The 15,048-nt window shown below is 33.1% G+C and overlaps 1 protein-coding gene across 2 annotated transcripts in view; it reads left to right on the forward strand.

Annotated features, from left to right (window-relative positions):
- The first annotated feature begins 236 nt into the window (after positions 1-236).
- EYS (EGF-like photoreceptor maintenance factor) overlaps positions 237-15,048 on the forward strand; it is a 779,301-nt gene continuing 764,489 nt past the window's right edge. For both annotated transcript variants that reach the window (XM_085543820.1, XM_085543822.1), the window contains exon 1: positions 237-371. The gene's annotated coding sequence lies outside the window, so the exon portion shown is untranslated. The remainder of the gene's footprint in view (positions 372-15,048) is intronic.

The raw sequence follows: 15,048 nt of genomic DNA on the forward strand, positions 1-15,048 counted from the left end.
GCCTAGGTGGCTTCCACACAGATTATCTTTCACTTGTGTATTTGTTTCTAAAATTAATGTAAGCTCTTTGTATCTATTATCAAATTAATAAATTTGAAGCAATGAAAGAATTGTACCAGTAAAGCAAATTGAAAACATTTGCTTCTCATTCTTCTTATCAACAGGATTTCTGCCTAGTCCCTCAAGCAGACAATCTCCAGTGCAATACCATCTGATGCTGTCATTAAATCCTCAGCGTCAGGTTTCTGTAGCAACAGAACAGCCTTCCCTGCTCCACTGACTGCTTCTGAAATCGGAACAAAAACAGTTAATCTTGTGCTCTTCTTCTATGCTTTTTGACAGGCTGAGTTCTTCGTATCTGGAAGGAAGTGGTAAGTAGCAGTTAAAGTTTGTGATTATTGAATTATAGAGCCGTATTTTAGTTGTTGATGTACACACACACCAGATGGTGGCCTGCTGAATTCTTCACCAGATTAGAAAGATAAAGGCTGAGCTATATGTAGGCCCACACATGTGCTTATGAGTATACTCCGTAAAGTGTAAGAGGTTACAGGTTTTTTAGTCCTTATTTAAGGCAGCACACCTTGAAAATCTTTATTTTCATTTAGTTACATATTTGAAAGGAAAAACATATTCCCAAGGTGTTTAAAGTTAGCTTTGGTGCTACTGTTTTCACACTGCTGTCTCTCTCCATGCTAACGACAGCAAGCTGCATACAAGTAATGTAGGGCATACGTGGTTTAGGAGTTCTTGCTCACAAAATGGACAACTATACTGAACTCAAAATATATGATAATTATGAACATTAAGCAGAATTCAGATGAATTTCATACAGGAGAATTGCAAAATGTGTATGAATGGGATATGTAGATTGATTTATTTTTTTATTTTTATTTTTTGTATTTCTGAATGTATCCTGTCCAAAAGCTTTTCACTGATAACTAAAAACAAAGAAATTGTCTTCTGAAATCAGGGTGGTTTTTATTTTCCTAAAAATATTTTTTTTTTCCTAAGGGCTGTGGAAAGTTCACTCAAATGACATGAACAGCTGTCATATGAGGGGAGATACGAGTTTCATTTCAGTAATTATCTATTCTTTCTCATTATTTATTTATGATCCTAATGAATTGTTGCTATTAGTAACATTGATTATGTTTTTAAAGAGGATCACTTAGATAAAGCATCCATTTATTTGGATAGTTACGCAGTGTAATGTTGACATGCTTTTAAAAGACCTACTGTACAAAATTTGGTTATGTTAGTGAGCAAAAATATGAAAAAAAGTTGAATAAAACAGTTTTTGATTGTGACTATGTTACATAAATTAAAAGTAGATTGTGCCTTTAAACTTCTGAACATTTCTTTTCTGAAGAAAGTAAGAAGTGTTTTGATATAATATGCATTTTTATAATACATTTATGAGACAGTGCTTTGACATTTTATTAATGAGAATGCATATCACTAAGACACAATGTAATAAGCATCAAGAACTTTCACATAATCGGTATTTTTGCCCTTTTGTCAAGCATCCCCAGTGCTGACTTCTAGATTATTTTGCAATGGAATCCTATATCATTATGCGCAATATTAAATTTTAAGTAACTGTGCACATTATTTAACTCTTAACTAGAATTTCTTATTTCATTGTTAAGTAATTTGATCATTAATTCTGGTGATTAGTAAAAAATCTTTAAGCAATTTAATTAAAATGTGATGTTCATACAATTACGAACTAAATCTCTTTTCAGAAGTAGTCATAGTATATTGTAATTATCTAGGGGCCTTTTTCAAGAAACATTAGTGCTAGATGGCCTTTGCTAGAAAAGGCTGTGTTATTAGATAGAGGAATGTAAATAAGCACTGGAAAAATGTTGTAAATATAGTATATTTTAATATGACATATTTGAAGCCAAGTACTTGTTTATACATAGGTGTATTTTTGGTTCATGGCCATGTAAAACAAAAATGTCAGCATTTATACATGAAGAGGAATTAAATAAACTTTCCTAAAAGATTTGTTCATTTGAGGTGCACACCCAGTACACTTTACAACAAGGGGATAAGAAATAGTATGATGCTAGGGGTTACATTGAATTTATTTGAGGATGAATTTAAAATGGAAAATATCTGCAATTACTGTAACTTTGGCATAAACATGCTATCTAGACATGCTATCCTTTGCAATAAATAAATAAATAAATAGATGTAAAGCTAGAAAATATGTCTTCACAAAACCACTTGGGAGAGCCAATTTTTGTTTTGGTGCCATACACCCTTATTTGAAGATTGTGAATATACATATATATATATGTATATATATATACACATACACATATATATATTCATGCATGTTTAAAGCATTTAAGGAAAACAGAAGATTTATAGGAAAGTGAGATTTATTGTACAATGAAGATGGTGACAGGAACTGACTGTGACAGATGCAGCAGCATGATGATTTAATCTTTAAAATGATGCATTTGTTACCACTGCTATCATCTCCACATTCTATCAGTCTAATATCCATTCTCTTCTGTCAGTCAAATTAGCCACCTCCAATTCCCATATTCCTGAGGCTTCTTAAGATATAGAGAGTTAAAAGAAAAAGAAAAATAATGTCACTTATTCCACCGATCAAAATCATTTATCTGGAAAAGATGTATGATGAAATGAAACAAAAAAAATAACATCATTTTCCATACTGATTTGCAAAATTTTGCACTTTTTATGAAGTTAACAAGTCAAATGCACTGATGAGCAATGTAAAATCTGCTGAAGAACTGTCTGTGTAAATGGAATGTAAAATTGGATCATGATCTGTCAGTGTGCTGATCATCAAGTGTATATTACAAAGCATGTCTCAGACAAGAGTTATATTAAAAGTCACCTTGATCTCAAAATGCATTTAATGTGAATTTCATACTAATGTGTGAAAGGTATTTAAAGTTAATAAAGATTTCCAAGGTACATAATGAAGAAGCTGTTATTAGCTATAAATACATCTTGAGCATTGACATTCTGGATGAGCCCTATTATTACAGCAATTATAAATCATAATAATTATTTATTAAATCAAAAGGCACAAAGATTCTTTTTTATTTTTTCTTTAAATAGTATTCATTGATATAGACTGTAAAATATCTTAGCATACCGACAAGATGTTGCAGTGTAAGTCCCCCTTCTTTTTAATTATTATTTTATTTTATTTTATTTTATTTTATTTTATTTTATTTTATTTTATTTTATTTTATTTTATTTTATTTTATTTTATTTTGTTAGATGCTCAGAAACATTGTTTATCTTAAAATATCTGTAGTATTGAATGTTGATTTCTTCACAGCCTGAGTGGATACTTCTTGCATTTGTCTCTTCTTGATTGGGAGTGCAAAGTACTGCTAAATGGGGGGGGGAGGGAAGAGAAAGAGGTGAGAAATTAGTTACACAGCTAACCCTTCATGGGAAAAGGGAATTCAAGGTGCCTGAAATATTTTTAAGTGGCAAAGTAAAAGAAAGATTTTAATTTCTTCCAGGATAGTTAGTGAGTTTGTGGAGCTGTTTTCATACTTTAATAGTCAAAAGATAGTCATGGATTTCCATGGGAGTCTCCTTCTTCAAAGTTTTAAAGCTACTTTTATATATTTTATACATTTCATGATAGCTTCAATGAGATAGTGGGAATAACTGAAGCCCTGGTATCTGAGGACTTTTACAGGGCTTCAGAACATACAAAAAATACCCAAACTACTTAAGCTAAAAGGTCATTTTACTTCTTGAATGCTGCAACATTGACATCAGAAAGATATATTCAGTGTCAAGACAAGCACAATTTCAGTTTTGTCCTGGGGAAAAATATTTTTTGTATCTTTACAATGAAGAAAACTAAATAAATGGTTAGTAAACTATATTCTTCTACACTTATGTAGAGCTACTGAAATAAAACTATAATGTTCCTCTAGTTCCATCTATATGTTCTATCTTGACAAGGAATCATAAATATTCATTAATGCAATGTTTATGAGGTGCATAAAACTCTTAGCAATTTTATTTTTGCAAACTGTCAGTGAAATTGGTGTTGATTCTTGTGTCTGTGAAGTACAAAATCATCTTGTCATATTAACACTGAACAGTTATATAAATATGAAACCATTGCCGCCACTATGAAAATATTATATATTTACTGATAATTTTTTGCAACTTTACTTGGAAGGTTCTGTAGTTTTTGTAAAACATCAAAATATCAAAAAATGGGATATTTCAAAATGCTGTTTTGAAAGCAAAAATTATTCCAAAAATCCTTTCCAATGCTGAACTTAAAAGCAACTATACAACTTAACAGTTAAATAACGAAAACAGACTAGAGGACTGATTGTGCTCCTACACATCTTTATGGTGAGACTGGTGGTAATTTATGCTGAAAACTGGAGAAGGACATAATGAAAATCACAAATATCATTGGGGTGCCTGTGATAGAATTCAAGAATGTGAATATTTTCAATGTGAGAATGAAAGTTTATCTTAAATCATCTTAATACACTTATATTATTGATATTTTTTTCAAATAGTATAAGCACAACATAACATGAGCTAATATACAGAAATTAAAGGAAGAAGATGGAAACTCAAACCAAAGCAATTTTAACAGTGAGAGAGAATGACTAATAAAATAGAAGCAATTTTCCTTTTTTTTTATTTTTTTTTTATTTAATGTCTAACATTTTCAGAGCTGCATGGAGATTTTCTGGACACTGCTAGTTGTTCCTATTTTTCCCCTGTTCCTGCACCTGTTCATCCCACTCCTGTGAGGTTGTGACTAGACGACAGCTCCAAGCAGTAGAATTTGGACATATTTTCCCTTGTATAGTAAATCAGTCACCTTGTATTCATTGCAGCTTTGTCCATCAAGACAAAGATTTAATACAATTATAAGAAAAAGAGGAACTTAAACTAGGAAGACTAGATATAGTGCTTGTATTTTTGCAAACACCCTCATTTGGTGTCTCATAGGTCATTATTCTCTTGTATTCTGTGAAATGCAGAATTCTTTGGGAAAGGTTATAAGAAATGTAGGTTCTTGCATGTCTGCAAATTCTCAGGAAAATATATATATATATATATATCTTCTAAAAGCCACATCTCTCACCACTGTATAATGTCAGCTTTACCTGCTGTAATGCCTTCTGTATTTATTAAACTCTCAGATTATTATTCACTTTCTTTGAGCATCATATTAAACTGCAAAAGCAACTCTTCATTGAAGGAACCACTTGCCTCATTACCTTAAACTTTGTAGTGAGCAGAGCTGCCTTATGTTCACTTTAGGTAAAAAGCTAATTGGACATTTTCATGATATTTGCTAATCATACAACAGGAGTTCACATGCAGTGTTATTAATCAGAATTTCTTTTCTGTCCCTGCTGTCTTACAGTACCTGCTTGTTCTTTTGAAGATAAATGATGCATTGCTGAAAGCAGAGTAGTTATTTAAACTCAAGCAAACATAAGAAAGACACCTTTAGGCCATCTCATCATTAAAAAGTGTATGCCCTTATCATTGTATAACTAAATGGATGAATCACTTTCTGTTACAATGCATACATATTTTCCCAACTTGTCACCTAGGAAATAATTTCTTTTCATTCACTGTCACATTTTGCATCTGTACAGGTTGGATCTGTTTAGCAAATATTAAATGGTGATTTAAAACAGAAAGGAGAACAGTACTAGGACTCTGTGACCATGAGCAGAGCCTCAAACTGTTCTCTTGTTTTAAAACAGACAAGATTAGTATTTTTTTGCCTAAAATATGAACAGTGCTTATGGAATGAAACCATCAAATGTATCTGTTTATCATGCTTCTTTTGATTTATATTAATAGTTGTATAGAAAAAAACAAAAAAAAAAACACCTGAGTGTGTTCTAAAAAAAAATGTCACAGAGTTATCTAGATCAATCTATGTCGTGACAAATGAGCAGTAGGCCCGTGGGCCCCCTGACCCCAGACAGATGGGAAAAGGGAAAAGGGAAAGGAGTAGGGAGATGGGAGCTGGGCGCAAGGAAGCAAACAGAGAAGCGACAACGATCTAAGGAGGAAAACTTATTTTACTAATTACAATCTAATTGAAATTGAGGCTAATAAATCAAGTAAAATAAGAGACAGAGAGAGGTTTCTGAAGACTGAGAAGCCTACTTTGAAACGGAAAGTGCCACAGCTTGGAAGCACACCCACACCTACTGCCAGGCAGCGAGAGAGAAAGAGCCAGCATCATTTCCGTGGCGTGCTTCCCTCTCCAACCATGAGGTCATCTGGGACATGTAGTTCTTCTCTGTGCTCCACATGATGTTATGATGTGGAATACCAATAGCAAAAATTACAGAACCATGACAAAATGTTATCTTCTCTTATAAAACTGCATGTAGCATAACATTTCACTATCTTTAATATATTTTCATGTTATTTTATGTAAAGTATTATGAATTGTACTTAAAAAACAGCTGCTATTGTAAAAATGAACCTGCATGTTGCTTACACAAAAGTTACAATGCAATGGAGAATGAATCTCTTTTCTTAGTCTAGCATATGTATTTTGTCTGAACAAGACAAGGAAGGATTTTCAAGTTCAGTTTTTGAAACAAAATTTGAATTATCGTGTAAATACTGTAATACTTTGTCATGCTCTTGTTCAGCTCTGCATTTGAATTACTTTATTTCAAGTCAGTGTGAAGCTAACTCAGGTGTGAAACACAGCCAGCAAGTTTTGCAAATTTAGCCCATAGTGTTAATGAATCTGAAATAGTCAGTACAGTAATGACTGAACTAGTTAACATTAATGCTTTCTGATGAATATTACAGAGCCTAAAAGCCTGTGACTACAACATAAAGGGCATCTGATATGCCAGTTAATTTCTAAATTGCAGAACTTTTATCTTCCAGGATGACAAAAGACTGTGGTATGTTATTCAGATTATATTAGCCAGTTGAATTGTTTAGTACATCCTTATTCTTTTGATTTTGAGGAAAAATTTTTATTATTCTTATTGCAAGGACATCTAAGTAAAAGAAACAAAAATGATTTTCAGCCTTACTGTTTTGAATGCTAAAGGTAGTAGCCTCAACAACATATCAGATAAGAGGGTGAAAAACAGGAACATACTTGGAAAAGCAAAACATTTTTTTTAAATGGGGCTGGCAGGATGGCCTGAGTGTGTACTCTTTTGATGCTATTACACAAATCATTTTCATCTCAACATGAGAAAACGAGGAATTCTGCCAAACATGTCAATTTGGCCAAGCTCTGCTTTTCATCCCTACTCCCTGTCTTGTTCAGCTAAATTAAAAGACTTGATTTCTTGCCTGATAATTAATTTGCATAAGTAGCAGCCTTTATCACTTACAATACAGTCTGCATGATGATTCATTGTGTCAGAATGAGCACACAGAGCTTTCTGTTTTTGTGACTGACAATGTCCAAGCTACCGCCTCCATCATGGCATTTGAAGAGGACAGTGGATGATAATTTCAAGATTAGTAAGAAAATGAGTTTAATTCTGTATCCTGTCAAATCCTTGCAATAACTTTTGTCACAAGAAAAAGCTCATGTTCTGCAATTTCTTTCTTGTTACAGTCATAGCTGTGAGAATCAGTAGGTAATTGACTGGAGAAGTGCAGTCTAACAGACCACCAAACTGCTGTAAGCTCAACAGCATTTTTTGAAGATTTTAACGTTGGCATTAATCTAATGCTTTTGAGGAGCAGAAGTTGTGACTGATTAGCAGACCAAAGTGTACACTTTTGAAGGGGCTGAGATAACACTTTTGGCTGTTTCCCACCACTACCCCCTAAAGTCATAATGCTCACTTGGAAGGGTTAATGTTCTTAGCTTCCTGCCAAGAACAAATGAGTTTGACCAAGTGCTGGTCCACAGCTGTAGGGGTGCCTGAAGAAAGAAAACAATCATGCCATATTGAAGTGCCTCACACATTAAGTCAGACACAGTGTGATACAACTATTGCACACAAAATGCATGTTATTAAAAGCAAAGACACAAACAGATCCTGTAATCAAGGCAGGACACCAAACTGCATACTTGTATTTTATTCGATTTTATTCTTAAAAGAAAGCCATTTTTACTCTAATGTTTTTATTGCATATTTATATGGTATGATATTAATGGCATCTCATGCTGATATAAAAGCCGATAAAATATGTCAATTGCTATCCATTCCCATGTACCAAAGAGCTGTTAATGCCACTCCTGCATCATGCCACTTGGTGTAGTCTTCATTTTATGGCTAATTACTTTTCTGAAATCTGCTTTTTGTTGTTGTGCACATCTTTTTACAAGACCTCTTCAAAGAGGATATATCAGATTCTCACCCTTAAGCACTGTAGTAGTTAGCTGAATATGTAAGCTAGCTTTTTAGATCCAGGCCATCAGAGGGATGATAATCATTACATATACACATAAAAAACATTTCTGTAGTATTTTAGACACTGTATTGCATTATAAGTCACAAAACAATGCTGCTTTTTGTCATCAGAAGGTCTGTTTTGTTTCCAGTACTACTGCAGATATGGATAAAGCAATTGTGTGATTCAGTAAAGAAAAAAAAAAGAAAAGGACAGAACAGAACTAGCAGTCTCTGAAACTCATCACAAGTGGAACTGGACAACAGTAGCCTACCAATTCAATTGAAACAAACTTTTTCAAAGTTTTTAAACAGACACAAATCTCAGTTGAACAGAACAGAGTAGAATGGAATACAATAGATGTATTTAACACCTTCAGGAAATCTGCAGATCTACCAAAATGGCCAAATGTAAACACACTTCCTTCACTTTTCTGCATATCACTAGTGTTATGCATGTTGTATCTACTCCCCTGTTCTACTGAGAAAAAAGCTTATTCTTTCTGCTTCATAGTCAGACACAAAACTAGCAGTTTTTATCATCCTTATAGAAAAAAAATGATGTAAGAATATTTTGACAATCAAAGTACAAAAAACCAATGCAGATAACACATTACATCGGAAAGCATTAATCACAAACAGACACATACACAGAGACTTATTCCCCAAATGAAACAAAAGAAATGTCTGATATATGCATTATTAGGGATTATCTACTAAGAAACATCACTGTGAGCTAAACAGCGTACTTTGTAATTCTATTACAGTGACATACAGAATCTTGTCTTTCATATTTTATACAGAATAATATTTCCCTCATTAAGATTTTGTGCTCCCAAATTAGAGTTGTTCCCATTTCTAGGGTTTCTTCATGTTTTAAATTCTGTATGAATGACTTACCTTATTTACCTTTCAAGGTATCAAACCTCAGTCCATTAGTAGCATGTCTAGATATTTTTAATTTGCACTTCTAATCATATAATCAAGTTTGTGTGTTTCTTGGTGAATTCTTTAGCTAGGAGCTCTGTGTCTCCTGGCTACCAGCTGAGTGTTAAAAAGCAGAGGGAGAACAGAAAAATGGTAGTTGACACAGCATCCTTGTGAAGGGCACTACAACCACACGTAACATCTGTCCTTAGAAAAATCATTGAACCTACACAGAGAAGTTCAGTCAGAGAATCTGAGTGTTCAAGACCGATTTTTAGGTAGTATAGACTATTCAGCTTCTGCTCAGTTCAAGTTATTCTATTTAAACTAATATGATATTGAGTGCTGGGTTCCCTGCTGTCTACACTGGAACAGCTCTCTTCAAAACTGCCCTAGATATGATTTCTGAGGAACTGTATATGTAATTTTATAACACCAATACTTTATAAGACCGTGGATCACCTTAAAGACAGCGTCTGATGTCACTGTCTAGAGAGACCATTTTGTTCATTAGCAGGACGGTATCAGCTTGATCCTATGAGGCAGCACCATGATATCATTAAATTATTAGATAGATTGACATGGAACAAATACTGCTCAGGAATGAAAAGAGAGACAAAAGCCAACTTAGCTAATGTTTCGATAACCTTTTAGAATAACAGTTTGAAATGAGCTTTATATAATTTACATAGAACTTTAGTCTTGTGTGCTATAGTGATTGTAACTGACTGTAAACTGGATTGCAAGTGTAGATGTAGATAAAGTGTAGATGAAGGAACCTTCTTTTAAAAATAGCTAATTGCTTGGATGATACAAATCACTGAGCTAAGGTATTGCTTAATATAACTATGAATCTTCTTATTTATTTATTTATTTATTTATTTATTATTTTAAAGCTTCAAAGCTAATGGGCAGTAAAGGAACAGTAATGGTGACTCTGTTTTGAAGATCTTGGGTCAGTTTTGAATTTAATTAGGCTATGAGGACCAGGGGCAGATTTAAGGCTGTGGCATAAGGTGTATGAAGCAAGGCGAGACTATAAGTGCTAAGCTTTCTATTTATTTATTTTTTTTAATTAATCATACATTTTGCAATTCAAAGATATTTTCATTACTTAGAAAAAACACAAAAAAAATTATTTTTAAATAAAGTTGGAAGGCTTTTTTTTTCGGGTTTTTTTTTGTTTTTTTTTTTGTTTGTTTGTTTTTGGATTTGAGAAAATCATCCTGTAATATGTATAAAGTTTCTTTTAAATGCGAGATAAATTCCCATGTTAAAAATTTGAATATCTTAAGCCACTTGGAATCCAAAAAAAACCCACAGACATTTCATTTCGTTTCAGCGGAATATATATATATATATAATATATATATATATATATATTTCAGGGAAAGTTATTTTAATATCAATACTTACAGTTTCATACTATTCTATTTTTTTTTTTTTTATGTAAGTTTCATGGCCAAACATGGGGGAAGGGTGTCCTCATTTTCACTAATCAGGTCAAGCATTTCAATTTCTCCACAGTCCCGCAGCTTTGTTTCTATGTGTTTAGCAATGCCAATTAATATATATGCTGATGGATTTAGCTACCTGGAAATGATCTGAAATCTTTTTAAAATAATAGTGTAAAGTATAGAATGAAATAGTATAGAGTGACCAGGAGATGTGCATCAAAGACATTAAAAATGTGGTTAAAACATATATCTTTTCACTCAGCACACTATCTGAGAGCTACAAGATTGCACTCATAACAGAGTAATGAAAATGGATTTAACTGATGCCATTTCTCATTTTCATTACCATCATTTTCATGAGAATGAATTAATATTGTGCTATTTTGTATTCTCATGGCAGTTTTTGTCAGAAAATGGATTTATGCCAAGCCATCTTCTGTTCTTGTTAATCATTGTCAAGAAAGTCGGGCACCAAATTTTTCATCAGCCACTGAGTTCATAGGAATTTCTAAAATTTTCACAGGCCCGCAGACTTAGGACATCTTTATCTTGATGTTTAGGACAGTCTAACCTTGTGTTGAAAGAAAATATCACTAAAGAAAAGAAAGCACACAAAAATTATAAAATATTAAGAATTTTAATCAGAAACAATAGAAAGTACAAAAATATAGTAACCCTGTAGGAGAGTAAGTAGGTTAGAAGTGACCCAGTTAAATATTTATGTTTGTACATATGCAGACCCTAATACTTACATTCCTTTGCTGTTCTGGACGTAGGTAGATGAGCTGAGAAATAAGCAGTGAACCTGAGCCTGGGTAGGAATGAGATTTACATTTTTGTCTTTTTCTCACCTTCCTACTCCATTTTTAATAGGTAATAAATTAAATTATATTTTTCCCAAAATGGAAACATTAACTGGTATGTGATCTTCCTGTAATCTTCACCCAAGAGTTTTTTCATCGTATTTTATCCTCAGATTCTTTTGAGGAGGGAGAAAAAATGAGCAGGTGTCTGGATGCCAGCCAATGTCAAACCACTGCAGCTGGCACTTCTGGAGGAAAATCTGGAACTGGAAAGTACTTAGTGAGTTTGGTCAAAGTTCTGTAACCATACTGTTTGGAGTGACGTACTAGCTATCTTCAGAAGCATAAATACACTTAAAAATCTAAATTTACTGAACTTATTATTGCCTCTACCTTGGTTCTTATGTTAATATATTTTGTTTGAGCTGAGTTTAAAAGCCAATGGTAACACAAACAGTAATCAACGAAGGAAAAGTTTTCCCGTATTTAGATTATTCCAAACAAGTCTTATCAACTGATAAAATAGAAAATATAATAGCAGTAGAGGGTGTAGTATACAGCTTACTTTGTAAACCTCACTGTTTTTGCATCTAAGGGGTCCTAAGATTACAATTATCTGATCTTTTGTGGCTTGCAATGTTTCCTGAACTTAGGAAAGACTCTATTGCATTCCTTGTAGCTTAGTAGGCTCTTGCACCTGGGAGTATGTGTGTTGTTGAGAGAGTCTAAACTATTATCTCACATGTCTTCCTCTTAACATTTTTGATCTTTGTAATGATGGGGATGCTGTCAATGTTTTAGCTCCCAAACAGCAAGACTGACGTAATGTCAAACATCTTCACTTCTAGACAGGTTTTAATAAGATGGCTTGGATTTCTGGTTCTGTTTTCCAGCTTTTAAGTGGAACTACCTGTGCCACATCAGATTTTTATGACTGTCAGTATGCATTAGCTTTCTCCAGGTAGATTGTGACCTTTAATACTGTACTTCTTTAAATCCAACTTGTGAATTTCCTTTATTTTTTATGAAAGTAAAATATTATAAATTCTTTATTTACAGCCATTGTATTTTTGTTTTTATTTTTTAAATTTTAGTGAAATATCAGTAATTATTGATAATAGTATATTGCCAGTTACTTTTCCCTGTCTCTAACAGTCCTGCTCAGTTTTGTCAACCTGCATTATGGGAGCCTTTTTACATTTTTGAACATTTCTAAGCTAGCCCTTATGGTTCAACTTAGAATCAGAGAATCAAAGAATCCTTAGTGTTGGAAGGGACCTCTGAAGGCCACCTAGTCTAACTCCTTAACTCCTCTACAATGAGCAGGGACACCACAGCTAGATCAGGTTGCCAAGGACCTGATCCAGCCTCACCTTAAAAGCCCAGGTATGGGGCATCCACCACATTTCTAGGCAACATGTTCCAGTGCCTCACCACCCTCAACTATAAAAGATTTTTCCTGTCCAACCTAAATCTACCCTCTTTGAGCTTGAAACCATTTCTCCTTCACCTTACACTTGAGAAAGTGTAGAAGAGAATTGGTACATCCATTGCAACTGAACCACATTAGGTATTTAAACTGTAACAAAATGAAGATTTCTACTTTTTTTCTTATGTGCTTTTCTAATATTTTCTAACTATTATTTTGACCCTGTAGACCTCAATGAACAACAACATACTACTGTTAAAGAACTATATAAGATGATTCAACTTTTTATTTTTTTTCTCTAACTGAGAACAGATAATTTATGTCCCATCACTTCATACATCGTATTAGGATTGTTTTGGCTGCATGAAACATTTCAAAGTTACTATCACAGCTTTAATTGGCATTCACTTTTACACACAGTTCTCCACATGATTCTGGTTGAACTATTGTAAGTTTTAACATTTTTTATTCTTTTCACTAAAATATTTTAAATGGTATTTAAATAAGAAAATATTCTTCCAAAGATTCATTTATAAATACTTTCTATATTTTCTTAATTTCTTCTTGGCTAAGATTACTTTACTGAATATTTTAAAATGTTATATGGAAGACATTTTGCAAGGTAGCTAATGAAATCAACTGAAGTTACTAGAACATCCGTATGTCATTAACTGAACAATTTCGCAAGTAAAACTAGTTCATATTCTTTCTTCATTTAAATGTAATATTAAGTCTTTGCAGCAATATCATTATCAGTAATATCAAGAGGGAATTTTTCTTCTTAAATGCACAGTGCACCTTCTGAGTTTAAATTGGTGTGCTTCAGCCATAGAAAACATTGCATGGGAATTTTCTGCTCAAAATAGAAGCAAAAATATATATGCATATATGTTAATAAACAACCTGATTTATTATCATGCTACATCTCATTTACTTCATTTAGACTGTGATATAGGTCCATGTATAACTTTCATTTGGTTTTGACTCGTTACTCCAGTGAAAAACATTATGACACCTGATATGTCACATTACAATGCTGGAAAAAGGGCAAAAATTTTCCAAAGCCACTGTTGGACAGGAATGTCATCACACAAGAAATTAAAGAAGCCACATATGCTACAGTCACTATGTATATATTTGAGAGGGTGATCTCAAATATTTATTAGAAATAAAATTTATCTCATGATAGCTTTCACTATTAAACTATCCAAGAGGCAGAAGGCTTCTTGCGCTTTAAGACACATTCTAAGTCTATTTTCTGCAATGCCACAAGATTTTTTTTTTTTGTAAAATTCAGTGAAGTTTTTTATATTTTTGTTTTATATATAAATTTGCTTTTTGATTGTATAGAAATTGCAGTATAAAACTTGCTTTAGAAAAGTTTTGCATGAATCAGTTTATGTACAGAATATGCATTTGTGTATTAGATATTCTACAAGAACGGGCATTTCACCTGGATGTTAATGACTTTTAATTAGCTAACCAGTAAAGATGTTGTTATCTCACTACATTTAAAAGTACGAAAATAAATAAATAAGTAAAACAGTCAGTAACCCTAGAGGGTGACAATGATTTGCACAACTCCTTTGTCATAGACGGGTTCATTACATATGCTGCTCTGAATGATAATGCCTTCCACGTATTTCCATAGAAACTACAACATATACACGATAACAGTGCTTCATAGAGAAAATTTGCTCTATTTTTCTAATTAGACACCACCATCAGCTGCGATGAGCGTACCATCCTCACAGAAATCTACACAAGTGTAAATAACCCACCACTTCACAGCTCCTAAGGTAGCTTTCTCGCTAAGAGATACCACCTACCTCCTCACTGTGCAAATGTATTAAAGGGTGATATTTTTATATTTATATATATATATATATATATTTATTTTTTTTTTCACATGGAGGAATTCATTTCCACACCTGTGCTTCCTATGCACTTTCATGTCAGACGACATTTTGTCAGGCTGCCCCTCTGCTGTCATCTGTCACACAGTAGGAAAATATTAAGTTCAGGCTCTA

This window comes from Coturnix japonica, chromosome 3 (genome assembly GCF_054131305.1).
Source record: "Coturnix japonica strain WE chromosome 3, WE-NBRP24, whole genome shotgun sequence".
Taxonomy (NCBI): Eukaryota; Metazoa; Chordata; class Aves; order Galliformes; family Phasianidae; genus Coturnix; species Coturnix japonica.